Source organism: Pituophis catenifer, unplaced genomic scaffold (genome assembly GCF_029215685.1).
Source record: "Pituophis catenifer annectens isolate HBS135680 unplaced genomic scaffold, rPitCat1.0.hap2 SCAF_4, whole genome shotgun sequence".
Lineage (NCBI taxonomy): Eukaryota > Metazoa > Chordata > Lepidosauria > Squamata > Colubridae > Pituophis > Pituophis catenifer.
The window spans coordinates 41,079,689-41,085,688 of NW_027256884.1; positions in this window are offsets into that span (position 1 = coordinate 41,079,689).

A 6,000-nucleotide genomic window follows, 5' to 3' on the forward strand; every position below is an offset into this window, starting at 1 on the left:
AATCTTGACTTGTGCAAATCATTTGTATCCGTTCATTTATATCAGTTATTTTTCATCTATAGATCATCCGTGGAGTCCAGCTTTTTTTCTAGCTGTTAGCCAGGTAAAAGGAAAAACTGTGTCAAATTGAGTTGTTCTTATTAGCGATGAAAAATAGGATGTGACAGAAACCTGAAATGAAATGATGTTGTTGATCTGCCTGTGAACCTTAGAAATTACACTTGGTTTATTTTTATATCACAACCTTGGGTATTAAAAAAAAGAAGAAGCTATCTAGACAAGTACATAAAGCTGACTGAAATCAATTCCACATCAACTGACTTCAGACCAGCTTTCTTTAACCTGATGTCTTGGTTGCAATAATGGGAATTTTTTTCCCTTAGCATTTCTGTTGGGTGTCAGATGTAAGTTTTAGATTGATAAAATTGATTTACAGGTAGTCCTCAACTTATAATAGTTCATTTAGTGACCATATGAAGTTACAACTTATGATTGTTTTTCACACTTACGATCAATGGGGCATCCCCATAGTCAAATGATCAAAATTCAGCATTGCTGATCCATCCTCTTGCCAAGTACTTATCAAAACACTGAAAATCTATATAGGATTATTTGGCATGGCTTCTATTTGGGATGAATTAAATAGTTGGGAGGAAAGGGGGACAGAAGGAAAAAAATAGAAATATTTGGAACTAAGTACAGTCATTAGAAGTATGATAGTGATAACTTGGAGAAGCCACCGAAGAAGACTTAAAGCTCCCCAAGAACAATCTGCTTGATATGGAACAGGAATTGTACTTGTGGCACCTGCAGAGTGTGGTGATTAAGAGAAGCTATTTAAAGGACGATGAAAATAAATAGATGCTTGATTATTCTGAAATCTCATAAATGTGGAAACAGGAAGCCATGATTCAAGCTGGAGTCATGTTAGGGAAGCCTCTCTAAAATCATCTGTCCCCTAGACAGGTTTCCTCTAAAACATGTATTCTACAATTTTCATAACTCATTACCTATAGTGGCTGTGGCTCATGGGAGTTGTAATCCAGACCACCTGGAAAGCAGGTTCTGGAAAAGGCTATTTCAGTCCAGGAAGAAAAACTGTTTAACATAACTGAGAAATTCATTAAGAAATCTTTTGGCATTCTGTTTCTCCTGATATTATATCATCAGAGAAGGAGAGAGGGCAAGCACCTGGAGATATCGTAATCTTCTTCCAGCAATTGGGATGGGAAGAATAATATGTATTTCTATTCTTTGTAAATTTCTTCTACTGCTACTTAATAGTTCCTGGTAGTTATTGCAGCAGCTGTAACTAAAATTCACAAGTCAATCTGTTTTACAATGAAGTACTGTTTATTCACTCATGGGTCATCTTGTCAGTACACTGGAAATATTTTAGCATTTACATGGTATATGTGTAATATGTCTTGATAATGCCTTAATAGATGAGCTGAAATTTGTTTCTGTGGCAATATCTTGGGTTCAGAAAGGTGTGGGGGCAGACAGAAAGAGAATGAGTAAAATAACCTCCCAAGTGAAACCTCCTATGTGTCTGGGAGATACCCACAAGTTGCTTTCTTTTTCCTACCAACCACAGTTTATCCTCCCTACTCCAAGACCATTTGATGTTTTGACATTTCATAATGATCTTATTCATTGTGGGCAAACTTTTATTAGTGACTCATAAGCAGCCACACTTTCTGATGTATTTAATTAGAGAGAGAATGAGGAATGAGTCATACCTGTGTGTACGTCAGTTGGCACCTATTGTACTTTGACTTTTTATTCTAGAAGTTGTAGCTGAAGATGTGAACACTTCTCCTGCCTCTCCTCCAAGTCCACAATGTTGGGGAGGGGGACAATGTCATTAGGTCAGTTCATGGTGGACATTCACCTGGGCTACAGTGTTTGATTTGTGATGAATAATTCAGTCAATCAAGGCCTTGATTATGCAATCACTGAGCAATACTTCTAACCAGAGCCAAAGGCAAACAAAGACAAGGTACCCAAATAGACACTCCATGGGAATAATTTTATTTTCCTTTCTTATTTAAAGCAACAGATTTGCCAGTATTACACACCTTTTCACTGAAATGCTTAATAGAAAAACTGACAGATCAAAATGGGCAAGGTACAAATCAGGTTTTGAAAGTAGTAGGGGTGGCTCTGATATGTAGAATACCACATATTGTCAAATGGCAACAATATTAGCAATTTCTTATTACTTCTCATAAGATTTTGGTATTTTTGCTCCAAATCTCCCTTTATTTTGTTTGGGGACACTAAAGTTTTATGAATTTGAATAGTTATGGCAAGATTTTGAATTAATTAATATTTTACAGTAATTATAACATCTGGTAAAGTTTGTGTCATAATGCCCAATGGCATATTACTACATCTGAATTATGTAGGGCTTCTGACAATAATATACAGATTCACAAAAAGTAAAAAACAGGGAACTATTTGAGTAAAAAAATGGTCCAATTAGAAACACAATAATTATTTTATTCATTGGGCAAATAAGCTAAGACTTTAGGATGGACAATTCCAATAGAGTGAATTCCCGGTATTTACTTCATTGAACTGTTTCACTCTGTCCTTTTTAATTTACTAAAATATATTACAGATGAATGAACAGATAAATGTGATTAGTAATATTTTCAAAATTTCCCTGTTATAATTTGTCAAAGAGTGAAGATTTACATACAACATGTGTTGGGACAACTCTTCTACAGACTAGAGGAAATGAACCTCACCTAAGATACAAAGTCGAGTTTTATGCCTTCTTGAACTCTGTCCTGTCCTAATTCAGAATCTTGTAAGTTCTATAATTCTGCCAAGATAGCAGAAAAAACTTCGTAGAATGGCAAAATAGTCAGAGAGGGGACATCTTAGGAACAGCAGATGTCAGTTTGGATGAGTCACAGTACTATGTGACAAAGTTTAAGAAAAACAAAATGTTGCAGCTGAAATATGGGGAATTTGTGTGTGTTTGTTTGTGTGTCTGTCTGTCTATTGAGTGGCATGGTGACCTTGTGGTGAAGATGTTTGACTCCCACTGGAAGGTTGAGAATTCAATTTTAGGTAGCTGCAGATATTTCTCTCCTAGGGAACAAAGAAAAAATATCTGCTGCAAACTCTGCGTGGCATCAGGAAGGGCATTCGGCCAGTAAATGCTCAGCTCCATCCAGTCACCCCGATTCTACGAATTAAGGGATTACAGGGTCATAAAAAGGGAGGGTTTTTATGTGTGTACTGTAGGTGTGTGTGTGTGTGTATACACACATATGTGTATGTATATGTATACCCACACACATACACATACCTACTGTATGAAAGAGGAGAGAGAAAGAAAAAAAAAATGGTAGACAGATGAGGCAAAGAAAAGGAAAAGAAAAAAAATAACATCCAGTGGTTTATGTTTATAACTGAACATTCTGATAACTGAAAATTCAAATAATCTGGAAACTCCAATAATATTATTCTAAGAGCACATTGAAAAATGGTGCTGTAATTAAATATATTAAAAAAGTGAAATGAATGACAACAGGTATAGCAACCAGCCTTAGAATTAGGAAGACATTGGTGGGTATAGTCTCCATTTTAAGATCAACCATCAGCAATAAATAATAAAAAAAAGAAATATGCTGCAGGTTAATACTTGGTAGTATAACAATGAAGAACTTGGGGAAATATTCAGATGTCATGACATGTATCTATTCCCACAAAGATCAGAATCATGCAACTAATGGTCCATTTAACATTCTATAGGAATGAAAATCGTATTTTAAAACAGAATAGAAATAACATTAATGCTTTTGAATGTTGGTGTTGGAGAAGGCTCCAACTAATACATTGTGCAACCAAGAAAACAGATAAATGGATCCATATTCTGGATATTTTTTTTCCAGAAACAATCAGTCTGAAATTCTCACTTGAGTCACAAATAACTAGGCTCAAATTATCATATTTTGGACATATTATGTGGAAATTCGTCTCCCTTGAGAAATCTATAATGCTGGGAAGAAAAGAGAGGAAGAGAACAGCAGGCAGCAAGATGAGTGGATTCCATTACAGTGACAATGGGCGCATCATTACATTTGGAATAGATAATTATGGAGAAAGTTTATATGATTATTAAGAGCAAACACTGACTGGATAGTACATAATCAACCATTCCAAAGAATCTTCTCTTTCAATAGAAGAGACTATTTGTACTACAGGGTTGAATTGTGGCAGTGGTGGGTTCTAACCGGCGTTACTACCGGTTCTCTTCGTGCCCGCACTTCTTGCGCGATCGCCGCACGCATGCTCGCTTTGCTCACATGCACAACAAACTTGTGCTCCGCACAAGCGCGTTAGGTATCTGCCCAGCTGAGGTGCGGCAATCCACTCTGCTGCACCTATCAGCTGGGCTAAAAAAGAAGAAATAAAGGTAGGAATAACGTGGGGGCGGGTGGGAGGGACCAGCTCCCAGATAAAGAGAACCGGTTTGGTGATGTCACATCGTCACTGCTACCGACTTGGCCGAACCAGGCCGAACCGGGAGGAACCCATCACTGAACTGTGGGCTCCTTGGTGCTTTCTGATCTTTGTTTTTTGCTTGCAGATGTTTCACCACCGAACTAGGTAACATCAATAGTGTCACTCTCGGACTTTCGGACTCCATAATCTTCTCTACTTCCATAATTTCCATATCTTTCAAGGGTTTTCTGCCGCTCCCTCCACCCCCACCTCATATCCTTGTACAATCCTAGCTGGCTTTTTTCTTTTTAAAGAAAAAAAAAACTGATGAGGTGAAGTGTAAAATGGAGGCAGTATACCAGCTTCTTCCTCTCTGTAGGGTTCCCTTGTTTACTCTGCATTGATTGTCTACAGCAGGGGTGTCAAACTCAATTTCATTGAGGGCTGCATTAGGGTTGTGTTTGACCTTGGGGGGCCAGGGGGGCCATAGCCAGCTTGATGTCATTCATGTTGGGGGTGCCTCTGGTGGCCTGAGCTCTCTGTCAGCGAAAACGGGCTCCTGAGCTCTGTTTTCAGCTGCAACAGCCTCCTGCAAAACCCATGCCAGCAAAAATGGAGCTCCATTTTCACTGGCAGAGGCACTGCAGACCGGTCCTTTGCTGTTTCCAGGGTGGCCCCGCAGGTCAGATCTAAGCACCTTGTGGGCCAGATCCAGCCCCCGGGCCTTGAGTTTGGCACCCCTGGTCTACAGGGATCAGATGGTCAGCATTGGAGAGGATCAGGGGGATTGTTGCTTATTAGGAGTGATAAAAGTTCTTTCAATAAAAGTTGTTTTTAACCCTTGATGCAGAGATAGTCACATAGTAGTGCTTGATGATGTATATAGCAGCAACATCTTTCAGGGGTGAAACATCATCCATACTAGCACTGATGATATTACCTAGTTTGGATAATGAAACATCTGCAAGAAAACAACCAAGCTCATGAAAGCATCAAGGACCCTTCATTTCAACCCTGACCTACAAATAATCTCCTTTATTGGAACTACATCTTTTCCTGGGATTGCATGACTGGTCTGCATAGCTGCCTCAAGTTGGCAGGAAGGGATATGTTTGGTTTGATACAACTGCTGACAGGTGTTTTGTGATTGGTCATGCATGCTTCAAAGAACTGCCTTGCTTTATTGCAGAGTGCCTCACTGCATTATGACAATTATCATTATTGTAAAAAGAGTTGAAGGAGGCCATCAAAAGTGGGGGGGTTGGGGGACGTGAAATAATCTATGCTGGCCAGATTTCTCATTTGCATTCCAGGTGCCTAGTCTGCATTAACCGCTTCGATTTTAACAGAGATCAGATGTTAATATGCATAGCATAGCATAGCACTCAATTGCAATCAGGTTAAAAGACAATGGGGCAAAGATTTCTATCTACTTTTGTCTTTATTTTGAAGCATGTAATCATCATAAAAATCATCCTAATTAGTTGTCCTTGGATAGCCGCTCTATTTCATTAATGTCTTATAACCTGATTGCAG